Source organism: Panthera onca, chromosome B1 (genome assembly GCF_046562875.1).
Source record: "Panthera onca isolate mPanOnc1 chromosome B1, mPanOnc1 haplotype 2, whole genome shotgun sequence".
Classification (NCBI taxonomy): Eukaryota; Metazoa; Chordata; class Mammalia; order Carnivora; family Felidae; genus Panthera; species Panthera onca.
This window is the reverse complement of record NC_138342.1, coordinates 104,896,500-104,911,830: the sequence shown is the minus strand read 5'-3', so window position 1 is coordinate 104,911,830 and position 15,331 is coordinate 104,896,500. Positions and strand designations below refer to the sequence as shown.

The 15,331-nt window shown below is 38.2% G+C and overlaps 1 long non-coding RNA gene across 1 annotated transcript; it reads right to left on the bottom strand.

The window, feature by feature from the left end:
* Window positions 1-248: 248 nt before the first annotated feature.
* On the bottom strand, window positions 249-12,267 carry LOC145715413 (uncharacterized). The gene is made up of 3 exons (XR_014137544.1): window positions 12,081-12,267; window positions 7,270-7,659; window positions 249-391 (listed from the first exon to the last, which is right to left on the bottom strand). It is a non-coding gene; the product is annotated as an uncharacterized LOC145715413 (long non-coding RNA).
* Window positions 12,268-15,331: the final 3,064 nt, after the last annotated feature.

Sequence of the window (15,331 nt, the reverse complement as noted above, 5' to 3'; positions counted from 1 at the left end):
ATGTGTTATCTCAGGTGTTTGCTTGCACCTTAATTAGAAAACTGAATTTGAACAAAATTATTAAGTACTTATTAAATATTTCTGTAATTATGACAAATTTCATGTATCATGCAGATAGTACTCAAGCCTAGGGCCTCTTTATCATAAATACGAGAGCATGTCAAGAAATAATTTGTGCCTTCAATTAACAAATTATGTGTGTTAATAGCTCAAGTTTCTCTTCATACAAATTTCCATCAATTCAAAGATTTATTCAGGATTTATTCAGACTTATTCAAAGATTTATTCAGGAAGAGTCCAGTGATGGACTAGTACTATGATTTTCTCCATGTTGTATTTTAGTCATTCTCGCAGGTCATGAGAATAATGAACAATTATCTTTCTCTACAATCTGAAATAGAAGAAAAGTTAGTTGAAAATGGAACATCTGACCTAGAAATACATATCCCTTTCAAAGGACCAAAATAGGTAGATGGCTTCATATTGCCTGAGCTACTCATTAAGTCAACTTAACTTCAGAAATAGTGTGGGATATCGTAGTGAAGACTCAAAGTAATGTGTTGTATGAGACTACTAATGTTTAACTCAGAATCAATTTAATATTTCAAAAGCTTGTAAATGTAGAAGTATTATTTTATTAGAGAATATATACCTCTTAAGTTTTTTACCCAAGTTTTTACTTCCTTTAGTACTCTGGGAAAATGAGTACGTTATATAAAGTGTTTGCTTTTATTGAAAATTCAAACAAAATTCTTTTACTCAATTCAAAATTCTTTTTTCTGAAAGCAAATATACATATCAAAGTAACCTCCAGGGACAAAATATGCCATAAACTGAAATGTTATACTATAGTCTATTGTGGAAAATTATTTCTTCTAGGCTAATTTTGTACACGAAATTTAGTTATTCTAAAAAGGCAGATTACATATTTATTGCACATATGTTGACAGATTTAAGTGAAAATACGTATGCATGCCTACTTTATAAACAACTGAATATCAGAGCTAAATTTTGATGAGTTACTTATTTTGTCTTTTGAATCATCTTAAATATCTCCAAATTCCATTTAGATTACATATCACAGTTCCTATTTATTCTAGCCTTAAAGTAATTAACAAAAATTTCATTCTTTTGAAGATTTGAAAAAATAGATTAGGGGGTTAAGAAATATCTGAGATTTTTTTTTGAAATAAAAGTAATTCAGTTGGTTGAAACTCAATTTTTTACAAAAATTTTTGAACATCTTTTCTCCCCAGGGTCCCTGCACTTCAGTTTTCTATTTACATAACAAGATCGTTTATATCAGGATAAAATGAGAATAAGCATGTTCCATTCTAAAAACCAAACCAAACAATACGGATGCCCCTTAACCTTTATCATGAGTTCGAAATATAAGAATAAAGATACTCAAAATCTAGTCTACTAACCCCTGGATGACTGTAATTTCTAAGTGGGATTCCTCCTATTCGTACCAATCTCATTGCGGAACAATCACATCCTCTTAGGAAAGGGCTGATTGCCCTTTTCCATAGCAACAAGTGACCACCAGAACCAAGTTCTCAAATACTCCATGAAATAAATAAAACACTCGTTCTGTTACCAAGCCTCTAAAAGCCAGCCAATCAGTGACAAGCAGCTGTTTCTGAAGTCAGAATTAGCAGCAGCCTCACGGAAGTGCATATATTTATACAAGTCAAGTAGTGAGCGATAGTCTTGTTCAAATAATCAGTTTTGTAACTAATAATAATAATAATAATAATAATAATAGTAATAGTAATAATAAACCAGTCCCTAAATTCTACTCTTGCTTCTGAAAGTCCATCAATCCTTGAACACCAAGCTTTCCAAGCCCCTACGTAAAATAAGCTCTCTGCTTTCTCAGAAAGACTGTGCATGAAGAGTACAACTCTGCCTGATTCAGCAAGCAGTTCCTTTAGATCCTTTTGTGTTGGATATTGAATGATTATCTTCTTTACACCTATAATTATGATAGGTCAGTGTGAAAAGCAGTAGCATTATCCCCTGTAGAAATAAATACAAAACTCAAATAAGTAAAGGCATTTATTTTTCTCAATTAATAAGAAGTCTATAAGTAGGAAGAACTAGTAGTAGGGATCAACAAAGTAATCAAAGGCTCAGGGTCTTTCTGTTTTTATGCTCAGCCATCATTGCTGCTGACATCTTTAAAAAAAAAAAAGGAGGAAAATAGATTTGGGGTAGGTAGCTAACAGTAATCATCATGATAGTATAGCAGTTAAGAGTTCCATTTCTGTAATTATTTCCTCTGGGTTAAATTTTTTGTTCTGCAACTCATTAGTGGCATGACATTGGATAAATTATTTAACCTCTCTCTAAATCTTTTCTCTGTCTTTTCTCTGTCTCTTTAGGGAACTGCAATAGGAATTAAAGTATATAATACTTGTAAGGCATTTAAAACAGTAACTGAGTAATAAATATTAGTATCATTATTACTGGACAAATGTACTTATGTTCACTTCTAGTGGTTTTTCATAGAAAGTGGGATCACAGGTAATATTAACTCTTGTGAGTTTTGTATGCAGAAAAAATAGAAGAGCAAACTAAGGAATTTTTTGCCCTGCCAAAATTAACTAAGCAACTTAAAAAAATTGAGAAAAACCTTGCATCATGTTGATACAAAGTAAGAATAAGATTGTTTGCATTTTAATTTTAGTTTCCTTTGACGTTAATCTGAAAGTTTTCATTTTTTAAGGAAATCTAGTCTAAACGTGGTGAAAATTATCAACTGGTCCAACTTCCAAAACACACACACACACACACACACACACACACACACACACGCATTTGATGAAAGTTCATGAACCTTGGCAAAACTTTTGTTGAACCTCCCTGAGTTTCAGGCTTATTTGAAACTGGAACCAGGTGAGTCTCAGATTTTGTTATGAACGTTTCACAAAGTTCTACAAATAAAACATGATTTACGCAACAAGTAGGATTTGTTCCCTATCTGTTGCTAAAGTCTTCAAAATTTCTCAGTACTTATATCTGACTTTTTATGCTTTATACAGTAATTTTCAGGCTAAGTTCTCCTCACATATTTTTAAAGTTTATTGTTAGGAACAGGGATAAATATATTCTTATTTAATAAGAAAAATATCTTTTCATAGTAAGGTTTTCATTGACAACTCCCAGAAATTCACTCTTTCCCTAAGAAGGGTACAATTGCATAGGATTTCTTCCTCTCCAACTTAGATGCAAGTCGTTTTTCTTTATTTTTTTTCCATTTTTATACTTAGAATTGCACATGTATTAATTTCAAATTGATCAGCTCCAGTTCAGAGTAGTTACTTCTTAAGTGTGTTCTATACACAATGACTTTAATGATCCACATTCTTCATTTCTTGATACATACCACACTGATTATTTATTGACATGTCATTTCTTATTTTAATACATAGGGAAAAAATAGTGACAAAAATGACATGATATATATTCTAATTTGTTCAGTAATATCACCAATTTGTTCAGTAATATTAATACAATATTGTGATAAAAGTAACCCAAGCTAAAACATTTCTTTATTTTTACAATAATTCACCTTTTTATATCAGTGAAAACATCTCAGTGACAAGATCCTTGTGAATGCAGATTTCATAATTATATTAGATGGGTACCAAAATGTTAATGGGTTATAAAATTCCCCCTTTCTAGGTAATATGGTATAGAGAGAGCAGATGCTTTAAGTAATTTGTCAGCTATTCAATAGGTGCTTCTCCCATTCTAAAATGCATGGTGAAAAAGACAAAAGATCACATTCAGGCTCTTGAAAGGCCTGTGGTGTAACATACATGTAAGAAAATAAATCAGTGAGGACAAAACTGCATAACATAAATCGAATTAAATACTAAGAAAATATAGTCTAAAAGCAAGAAACTGTTTTTTACTAGGTTCCTTGAAGAAGTTCTCTGTTTTATTAAAATGTATGCCTGTATTCATTTATTTGTCTTTTAAATGATACTTCCTACAGCTTTTCACTGAAGGAAATAAAGATAGAATAATAATTAAAAGTATGAATCTCAATGAACTTTCACAAGGTAAACATTCCCATTAACAAGCAGTGAGATACAAACAGAATGCTATCAGTATCTTAGAAAGTCCCCTTGAGCCCCCTTCTAATCACTACCCAACCCATGTTTGAAGAGTAATTACTGATCTAACACAACAGAATCGTTTTATCTGGTTTTGAAATGTACATAAGTAAAATCATACAGGATAGACTCTTTTTGCATCTGAATTTCTTTCACTTTTATGTTTTTGAGGTTCATTGATATATGAAATATAACAGTAATTTTCTTACTCTCATTGCTGTATAATATTCCACAATTTATTTACCCATTCTATTGTTGGTGGACATTTTAGCTGTCTTTAATACATATTTTTGTGAATTTCTCTTGTGTGTGTATCTAGAGTAGAACTGCTAGGTCCTAAGGCATGCATATATGCATTCAGCTTAGAGAACACTGCCATGCAATGGATTGGTAAAGTGGTTTTTACCAATCTACATTCCCACCAACAGTGTACAAACATACATATTGCTGCGTGTTCTCTTTTTTCATCTTTGCAATTTTCATCTTAGCTACTCCGATAAGTGCCTAGTGGTAGCTTACTGCTTTTAACTGAAGCCCTCTTTCATATGTTTGTTTGTAATGACTGTGACTTGTTTTATTTATTAGATTGGCTGCCTTATTTTAAAACTGAATTTTAGGAGAACATTTAATTATTTAAAAAATAGAAAATGAAGAGGAACAGAAAGAAGAAAAAACAGTCACCCAGATCTGTGTTTCATACACATCCCGCAGACACTTCAAAGTCAATATAGCTTAAATTAAACTATCATCAAATCTAGTCCCTCCTGTTCACAAACCCCAATGTTGAATGTTCATTGTCTTTTTTGTGTAACTTATTTCACTAACTTACTTGCTTGGATCCTGTAGGCATTTTGGATTTTGGTTTGCTACTGCAACAAAACAAATGCTTACCAAAAAAAAAAAAAAAAAAAAAAAAAAAAGAATCACTGCAGACGAGACTATAAATTTAGAGAAAACTATCCAGCTTTATTAGTATTTGAGTTATTCAGTAACTCAGTTGATGCTGCTGCATTGAGCAAAATCTGATTTCTCAATGAAGCCACACAGATGGAGGAATCAGATTCAATTAGTTCTGGAAAAATAGTTATCCTCAAAGAAATGCTAATTACTCACTGCAATAAAAATAAATGTACCTCCTGACACTTGAGAAAGCACTATAAAAGTGGAAACAAAACAAGGGAATTGGAAGAATCTAAATATCCGCTTTTTAGGGGTACTTTAGTAAAAAGTGTTGAGGGAAATGATAAATAGTTGCTTGCAGTTTAGGGTTATGATACCTTGGCTAAGAGTTTACATTGTAAGTGTTATCATCAAATCTTGGAAGGAAATCAGACCCTAGATTCTCCCTGTATTTCACATTTCACCTCATTCTACCCCTCAACCACACACAGAGCAAAGCATTTTCCCGGATGTCAACATCACATAAGATACCACCCAGCTTGACCCTCAAGTGCCCAAGTACTAGAATGCCACAGACAACTGTGCAGGTCATGCCTGCCCAACTCTACATGTCCCATTGGCCGCCCTAAAAGTAAGCAATCATCAATCTGCCTTGCCAGTGTGAATTAACCCATACTCTTAAGAAACAAAATCAAACTGAAATTCTTCTATAGGACTTTCATTTTTAGGTCTCAGGATATAATCTGTCACTGTGCAATACAGTAAGAGACACTGCAAATAAGAGTTTAGACCAGTTGAGCTGGCAATGCTCCTTTCTAATTTCCTACTCCCAATTTTTACTTCCTTAGCTTCAGCATTTTTATTCTTTACTCATCTGTTTCAACTAACAGTCACAAGAGCTTTGAAACAGAAAAGCTTATTGCCTCCTCCTCTAACCCAACTGACAAGCTCCCATTTGCCTTCTCAGAAAACGGTTTCTCCCTCTCACTGGAAACACTTTCAGCCAACATTCCCTCCTTGCCTCCTAACAAAGCCAGCGCGCCAGCCTAGGCAGCTCTGCTCTCAAGGGTTTTTCAGTAGGTTCAGTCTGGCTGGGAGGGACTGCCTGCCATCTGACCTTTGTACTGCACATCTACACAGGCTGGAGAGACAAGGTGGGCAGAGCTGAGAACTGAGTCAGGAGAAGGAAGAGAAAGAGACAAAAACAGAGTCTGGGATCCAGAGAGTCCAAACACTATTTGGTTTGGCTTTCAGACATGGCAGCTTAGCAACAGGAAATGTCAGCTTATTAAAGACTTCTCATGGCATCATCAGACGACAGCCATCAGACCCCTTGGCAAGGTTCCCAAGATCACACTAAGGGAGAAAAACAATATGAACCAAAATGAATGTCTATATTTCCTTTCTAAGAGGGAAGAGTTTACTAGGCTGGCTGATTTGGCAAGCTGTTAACAGAACTAATTTGATTGCTTTGGCAAAGAAAAGGGGATACATAAGGAGATCTCCCAGCTCGGATGCCAGTTTTGAATTCCAATGATTATCCTGTACACTGTTGACCTGATGTCAATGATGAGATAGAGGTGGCTTGGGTTGGCAATCGCAGAAACATCACCAAAAGAAACCACTGCTGATTAAAGCTGGCCACTTGCATGTGCAAAGGAAAAGTTTTTTCTGTCAGAAGCAGGCCAGAGCCACCCTCAGGCCTATTATTTTTGGGGGCAAATTTCAGAAAAGATGCTTTTATCATGCTTGTCACACCTGTGAATGTACCACTTATGTTATCATCCTCACAGTGTATAACTCTGCTCTTAAAACTGCTGGCTAAAAGCCCTTCCCATTAGGGGATAGATCCTACTTATCTAAAGTTCAGAGCCTACTGAAGTGTTTGCGGCATTAACAGAACTTTAGTTTCTTCTTGCCCAGAGGGGAAAGAAAGACACTCTCCTCTGGTCCTAGTTACATGGCACCAAGTGTTTCATCCCCTGGAAAGAAACAGAATGCTGAAGGAGAGACACATGATAAGCTCCATGAACATCTCTACTGACGATCTGTGTGCTTTTATTTTCCTTGGCATACTGGAGCAGCAACTTAACTAATCAGTTTCTACAACCTCTGAAGTTTTGTTGCTACTAAAACCCATAGCTAAACATAAAGGAGCAAACAGAAATCAATATACTGTCTTGACTAAGATTTTTAGGATATTCCCCAAACAACTTTCTCGCTCATTACAAAACTCACATACCGCTGAGGCAGAAGGCACACGGATTCACTCAAATGAGACTGAGGAAGTTGCCTTTGTCTTCAACACCCATGCGGTATCCTTTATTCTTCTTGGCATCTATCCCTTTTAATCACACCATCCTTGGAATGCCAGGCCAGGCAGATTCGGTCACTGAGGAAGCCCACAGGGATCTGCTAGAGGTAGGTAGAAGAAAAGGGCATCTGTGGCTAAATAGGGACTCATGACCTCAATTTCATCCCAGGTGCTTGCAAAGCTTCTTCATACCTAGTGAACCACAGGGAACTGTGGAACAACTGTCAATTTCTCAGAGAAGTCCAACTCTGGAGGGCTTGGTTATTGCTTCAAAAGGTCCACTGGATTCTAGACCACAATTGAAAATATGGTCTGCTCCTTCAAGGAAGTAAGTTTCTTTTGTTTTATACATGCTCACCTGTCTCAGGTTACTACTCAGTGCTATAACTACCATTCTAACTTTGCTCAAATACTCACTACTCCTTTTTTGTTTGTATTGAATGGGTGATAAGTTAAGGATCTGAGATATATTAAAACAGATGATTCATTTAATGGCATGAGTCAGAACCATATTGTTAATTCAACCAACATACTTATGTCACTCATACTACATGTGCAAGTCACTCACCATGCATAGTAAGAAAGAGGTTAAGAAATGCATGAGTAAGTTTCCAGGCAGTATTTAAGGGAATAAATATATTACAGTCTTATAGGCCAAACGACTTTACAGAAGGTTAAAACTGACATTTATTCCTCATGGGGTGGGAGGATCCAGACATAGGTATATAAGTCAAGGCTTTTTGTGACTAACAAACTCACACAATTTCTAGGAAGGCCAGAGAACTAGGTCTGGAGGCTATGTATGTAATTGGAATTGACATCATAATACAGAACCATCTAGCAAAGCCATCATTGCTATCACCGAACAAACCCTTGCATTGCCTTTAGAACTTCAGCTACTATTGGCCCTGGAAACTAAAGACTTTCCTCTTCCCATAGCAAAATGAGTTTTTCATGGCACCTACTTCTTTCAGTCATTAGATCCTAAATTAAAGTTTGGGGCCAGAGTATCTGACCAACAGATCCTAATTCATGCGCACACATCCTAATTGTGCATAAGGCTGGAAGAGACTATATACAGAGTTTCTGTTACTAAAGTAGGAGATGAACATTGCCAAAATTCAGAGAGAGTGAGAGAATAATTATTTGACAAAAAATGAGTAAAATTTCAGAGCCTGTATTGCTATTCTTTTATCAGGGTTTGAGGCAAACTCCCGGGAGATCTTAATTTGCCACAAACCCATTAGTAACAATTCCTCAAGACATAAGGAGCATCAACAGCCAGAACCAGGTAGGAAAACTTCTCTTTCTCTGAGCTTGACTGAAAGGTGGTAGCTTTGATAGCAATCCAGTAAATGGATCAGAGATATTCACCCAAATGAGGTATATGTCCCCTCCAAAATCTAAAGATGTAATGAAAACATTGTGCTTCTTTCTTAGTGATATGAGAATAAGGTACAGCCAATTCACCCTTTACTGTGAAAATCCCAGACTACTAGATCAGTGTTACTGATTTTTCCTCTTGCCTCAGTTTCCAATATATGGCTCAGCAGAGTATTGTTATGAATGCTGTCTTAATTTAAAATATTGATTTTATTCATCATGGATTGTTTGACATTAAGGATGTTTTCCTGATTACTGCATTAAAATATGTTCTATCTTGATTACTGAGTTTTTTAGTGTCCCCCTACTGTGTGCCCTTGAAGAATGCCTCACTAATGCTGGTTCTGCTTTAAGCCCATTCTCGGAGATATTCAACTGCCTGTTTCCAGGAGCAACTATTATATTAAGGGAGACGGAGACTAATATAACATGTAGTCTACAGAATATAAAGTTCTGGGTAGGGGTATGTACATACGAAATAGGATATCAGGGACAGTCTCAGACAGTGGGTGACATTTGAGGAAAGACATGAAATAAGGAATAGAGACCTAGATTTGTGTTTACACATATCAGTTTGAATTTTATTTTTTTTTTTTATTTTATTATTATTATTTTTTTTAATTTATTTTTGGGACAGAGAGAGACAGAGCATGAACGGGGGAGGGGCAGAGAGAGAGGGAGACACAGAATCGGAAACAGGCTCCAGGTTCCGAGCCATCAGCCCAGAGCCTGACACGGGGCTCGAACTCACGGACCGCGAGATCGTGACCTGGCTGAAGTCAGACGCTTAACCGACTGCGCCACCCAGGCGCCCCTCAGTTTGAATTTTAAAGGGTACTCATTGACATGGACTTAGGGATATGGTGATCAAGTGACCATTGCCAAATATCTCACAAGATCACACCTTTGGCTTATCATCCAGTCATGTGCCTATTAAGATAAGCTTTCCCTCCTTACCTCAGTAACTAAGGTCTCTGCCCCATTACTTAGCCTCTGACACTTGGGGATTCTGGTCTCCCCGCTGAAATCTGGTACCAAATTTAATACATTAACACGCCCAAGCATCTCTGGCCAATATGAAACACCCAAGTTCATCTAGGCCTTTAACAGTATCCAGAATGCCCTGAGGGCCAATTACAAAGTCAACTCAGAAAGGAGGGTATATGGGCTTACACCTCTAAAACTGTCAGATTTTGTAATTATATATGTATATGCTTTTATATATCATTACCTTATTATATTATTACATTGTATTAGTATGTATTATATACATAATTTTTATAAACAGAAAAATCTGAAAGATGCATATGGAAATACATTATCAAGAAACTATACAAAAGAGGGAAAAAGATAATTTTAGACTGAGCTGAGTTTATCAATACACATGTACATTTACCAGAGTGTCTGAATTCAGTACACACGCTCAAGCAAAGGGAAGTGGTTCTAACTTGTTTGCCTGGTGGTTTTAATGGAAACCTGGACTCAGCAGTGATCTGCACTACAAAAAAACGGAGATGTCAAAAATTCCTTGGAATGATATGAAGAAAGAATCTACACACTTAGGGAACTATACCCATGGGAGTGTATTTATCACATGTAATTTATCCAACCTTTCCCTTCAAGAAGGCTCTGAAGACTGCTGTCAAGACATTGAGAATTAAGTTTTTGAGAAACATATTATTATTTTATTATATATACTATGTGTGTGTGTATATATATATTATATATATATATATAGTATATATACATGTGGATATTTTCAACACATGCTTAAGCAGAATTACTAGTGCCTGAAGAATGTCCTTGCTCTCAAAGTTATATCCAATTTATATCAGAAACTAGATATTAATATCATAGGGCGGGATTTGCCCAGTTTATAATTGATGTGAAAAAAAAATCAATATGGAAAATGAACTCTCTTACTTTAAGGATTGGTAAAGTTTCTCCTAATAATATTTTATGTACCTTAACGCTTTCACTAGAAGAAAAAAAGCTTATTTATTTTTATTTTGCAAAATAGTATAAATTGAAGGGATTCCCATTATGAGTATGTCTACCTATTTTTCTAAGACTTTAGAAGAAGGTAATAACTGAAGAACCAATCTTCATTTCTAGAAAAACAGTATCTGTTTTACAGGGCAAATATTTAAACACTAAAATAAATTCTAAATAATTATGTCAGAGCCATAGTATCAGTTTCTGGCAGATAAAAGTTTCTTGACTCTGTGTTGAATCATCTCAGGCTTCTCACTTCTATGCCATTTGCTTCAAGAGTGCACTAGTGGAATGCCCAATTAACACATCAATACTCCAGAGGTCACCACTTCAAAAGCTGAGGCCAGATTCCCAAGTCACACGTGGGTCACCTGAATCTAACATCCTCATCATCTTCAAGGCTCCTCCCATAATTTTGAATTACAGGCATATCAGGTTTATGTTGGTTTTTACCTTTTCACTTTCTCTAATGCATCACTACATTTCTTCCATTATTTTCAATAATATTTTTAGATCAGCTTTTGCTAGTCCTGTAGGCATGCATAATCACTGTTCAGTATGGCATTATTTCACTTTCCCCCTGATGATTAAAGGAGATTTTTTTAAATGTTTATTTATTTGAGAGAGAGAGAGAGAGCACACACCCTGAGCTGAAATCAAGAGGAGGCTTAACCAACTGAGCCACCCAGGTGCCCCAAGAAGATTTTTACATAGTATGTTGTCCTCATTCATTTCATGTATATTCAGAATTATCTTTTCCAAAAGTATTTCCCAACATCACGTCCTTGCAAGGCTGAAATTAATAGTGTACTTCACTGCTAGGCAATTAAATTACACCGCTCTGCCAATCTTTAAGGAACTTCAAAAACGTGTTCTCTTTCTTCTTTAATATGGCTTCTTGCTTTAAGAAAACACAGAGAAGTACCCCTTGTTGACCTGTCCAGCAAAGCCCCAGCCTACCAAGAGGACACTTCTCGACCTAAATCCACCACCCGACCAGCCCTGAGAAGGCTGGACAGGCCTTGTCCCTAAGTCCCCAGAAGAAAGAGGCCAGTGACCTCTTCAATGGTCAACTCTGTGAGGAGTGGCCCATCAGGCTAGGATTTGACTGGGACGAAGCCGCCAGCACAAGGAAACTGGGGAAGAGACCCGGCCTCAAACCTCCGTCAAGGAGACCTCAGATGAGAAGGAAAGCCCCAACCCACTCCAGAAGGTGGGCGAGGGTCCCATTCCCCCTCCCCAGGGTCTTCCAGCCTCGGCTATGGCAGGGGGCAGGGAGGCCGGTTCCCGTAAGGCTCCCATAGCCTGCCGGCCCGGCCTTCGCTCAGCTCCTAGGTACTGGGCAGCCACAAACAACTCACCTCCGAGCAGGCAGGTGCTTTCAGCCTCGGCGGATGGCACGCCTGGGGTACAGCCCCCGCAGGGGCCGAAGGGGCGATGGGCGAGGAGGGAACCGCGGCTTCTTCGCGCCCTTGGGCTCCCACCCGCAGGCGGATCAGGGGTCCCACCGGCTGGTCTCCTGCCTCCGCGCCGCTTCCGCTCAGCCTGCCCGCGGCCGCCTGGGATCCGAGGGCGTGAGTACTTCCGGGACAAGCTGAGGTTCTAGGTACACCGCCGGGGTGGAGCGGTTTAGGATTTCCTGTTTGGAAAGTCGGCCCTGCAGAAACAGCCCGCTTCCCTCAAGTTCACCTGCTCCCAAAGGGCAGCCCTCAGAGACTCGCGTGTGCTCCCCTGAGACGAGCAGTGCACGAGTTTCGGGCTGCACCTTCCTGGGAAGTCCGCCTGAGGCTGGTGGGGAGGAAGCTGGTTTTCTGAGACCACCGGTGGATTTCTGTGCCGCTGCCCTTGCCGCCCATCGTGGACGTGCTGCCGTACACCCCAGGAACCAGGACCCAGCCGGGAAGTGACACAAAAGGAGAGCCTGGTGCTGAAGAGCACGATGAGCTCTGCATAAAGCGCCTGCAGATGGGAAAGATCGTGGATGGGTTTGAGAGGATCGTGCACGGGGCAAGGAAGGAGGCCCAGAGACAGAAGCAACCTGCCAAAGCCGAGATCCAGAAGGTTCGGAAAGAAAAAGACCAATTTGCAACAGACCTGAACTCCATGGAAGATTTTTCCATTTTCTCTGACCTCTCAAAGCTGAGCCACTAAAAAAGTTGATCAAAGGCTACTAATGAATGCTTCCTAACCAATGAAGGATCGCTGAAGAAGCACGTTGATTGCATAGTAACGGTTGGAAAGGAAGGCCAAAGATAGCAAGCACCGAAGGCCCATGCAGAAAAGAAATGCAAGCCGATAGATGGGAAGATCAACCACATACGGAGTAAGGGTTAAGTGGCCTTCCAGATGAGCCTAAGGAAGAAGCAGGTAGGTGCACATCTCCTTGCTGGAGAAGGCCACTGAGCAGAAGACTTAAACAATGAACTGACCAGAATCTGCCATGACCTCGTTTCCAAGATGGACAAGATCGAACCTGGAAGTTCCTGACCAGTGCCCATTCTGCCTTCCAGTCTATGTCTGACTTTGTTAGAAGATTCGTGCTCTTCTCTCTTAACTTCAACTCGTTTTTAGACCAGATTGTTTTAAAGAGAAAACTAAATACAGTTTCCCTTAAGTAAAAAAAAAAAGAAAGAAAAAGTGCCTGACGTTTCTTACAGTATTTCTGAATTTTTGACTGTTCACTTCCCTATTCTTCCTTGCCTCTACCTGAAATAAAGTTTCTCCATGACTTGCATCTACATGTATTGCTTAACTCTTTCTGACTCCATGTGTCTGTTCTCAGGGTTTTCCTATGAGCAAAGTGCCTTCAAGCTGGTGATACACCCACCACATGGAAGCATCCCTATGTCTTTCCTGTTGTGTTGCACACTCTGTCTTCCACATGAGATAGTCTCTTTCCTAGGTTACAGATGCCTCCATTTGTTTAATACTCTCAAAACATAGGAATCAAACTGTATGCTACCCTAGAAACCATTAATTCTAGTATTTAACATAAGGCCCATGGATCCCAGAGAGTTAATGAACAGGCTTCAGAAAATCCATGACCCCCCTCCCTGCCACATGATTGTATTATACAACAAAAAATGTTAAGAATCACTGATCTATTCTAACACTAATAACTTTACAGATGAAGAAACTGAAATCCAAGGTCAGAAAACTAAATTACTTGAAGGGAATAGACTTTTTGAATCCTGTGCCTCTCAACTTCTGAACTCAATTTCACATTCTCTTGGGGGTATAAAATTCCATGAAATGTCTTCAAAATCCATTACCCTGCCTGCAGGCAGAATTTGTCAGATCCCAGCAGATGCAACCCATGATACTGTTAAAGATCTCCTGGGAAAGGAATTTCATAATTTCCTTCAGTTTGCTTTCACACAAACATAAAGTCTGCCTCTTAGAGCAACCAATACATTATATTGCCTTTCTTTTTTATATCCTGAAAACACACACACACACACACACACACACACACCAGGGCCTTCCATATAATAAGTGAATTTACCTTACAAGTAAAAGTGTAATTTACCTTACTTATACTCTCTATCAAATATTATTTCAATTTGAGCTTTATTTGAATATGAAAATTAAACAAAAACAATATCAAATTAGCTTTTATGTTTCTATTATATAGAAACTCAGGTTGATAAACTCAAGGTAATCCACAAATCCTTCAACCAACGAAACAACTATTTGTGCTGTTAACATCACATGTTTATTCTGTCTTTGTGAGGCTGGATTGAAAATGGAAATCCCTGCCCTGGCCCATGCTCATGGAGTAACGACAACAGTAGGAAAGTTTCTGAACAACCTATTGTATCCCTAAGCCACCTGCAGGCTTCGGAGGGCTTCTCACAGAGTAGGAGGGTACAGAACATGATTTTTATTCCTCTTAAGTTTAAATGCCTTCTTCAGTGTCCAGGAATCCCTACCCTTCTCTGATACTCCTTCAGACAGTTTGCTGTTACTCTGCAACACAGTAGGATTTTGAGTGATTTTCACTTCCTAAGTTCAAGTGAAACTATGTCAGATCATTCCCATTTCCATCTCCAAATGTCCATGGCATAGGTAAACAATAGAAAAAAGAGGAACATGATAAATAGCAGTCAAACTAAATCTCTCGACAGCAAGATTTCTCAAAATAATGTTGTAGGTCTGTTCATGTACAGAATCAAAGGGGCTGAATCTAAAAGTGGCAAGCCATTTTGCTTCTTTTCAGCCTAAATTATTATTGATGTTATTGGGGGGAAAATAAACAGACCAAGCAAGTGTGATCCTCATTGCATAGGGTCCTAGTGAAAGAACAGACAATTTAGCAGTCAGAGATAAGAGCTGAGGGAGAGGGATCAAACAAATCCTAGCTATTGCTAGGAAACCATCCAGATGATTGGGAATTATAAAGTTCAAAAAGGGTACTGATGCTTGACCTATAACAATGTTGGGAAAGGATGTAGGGCAAGCTGACAGAATCATTGAAAGAGAAGATTGACTGGATATGGATATGGGAATAAGATGTTGAATAAGAGAGTTAGCATGGATAAATGTCTGGAAATAAGACCACATTCCCCTTCAGCAGCTTTCACATAAAAGGAAAAAGGTGTGTAAGTGAAGA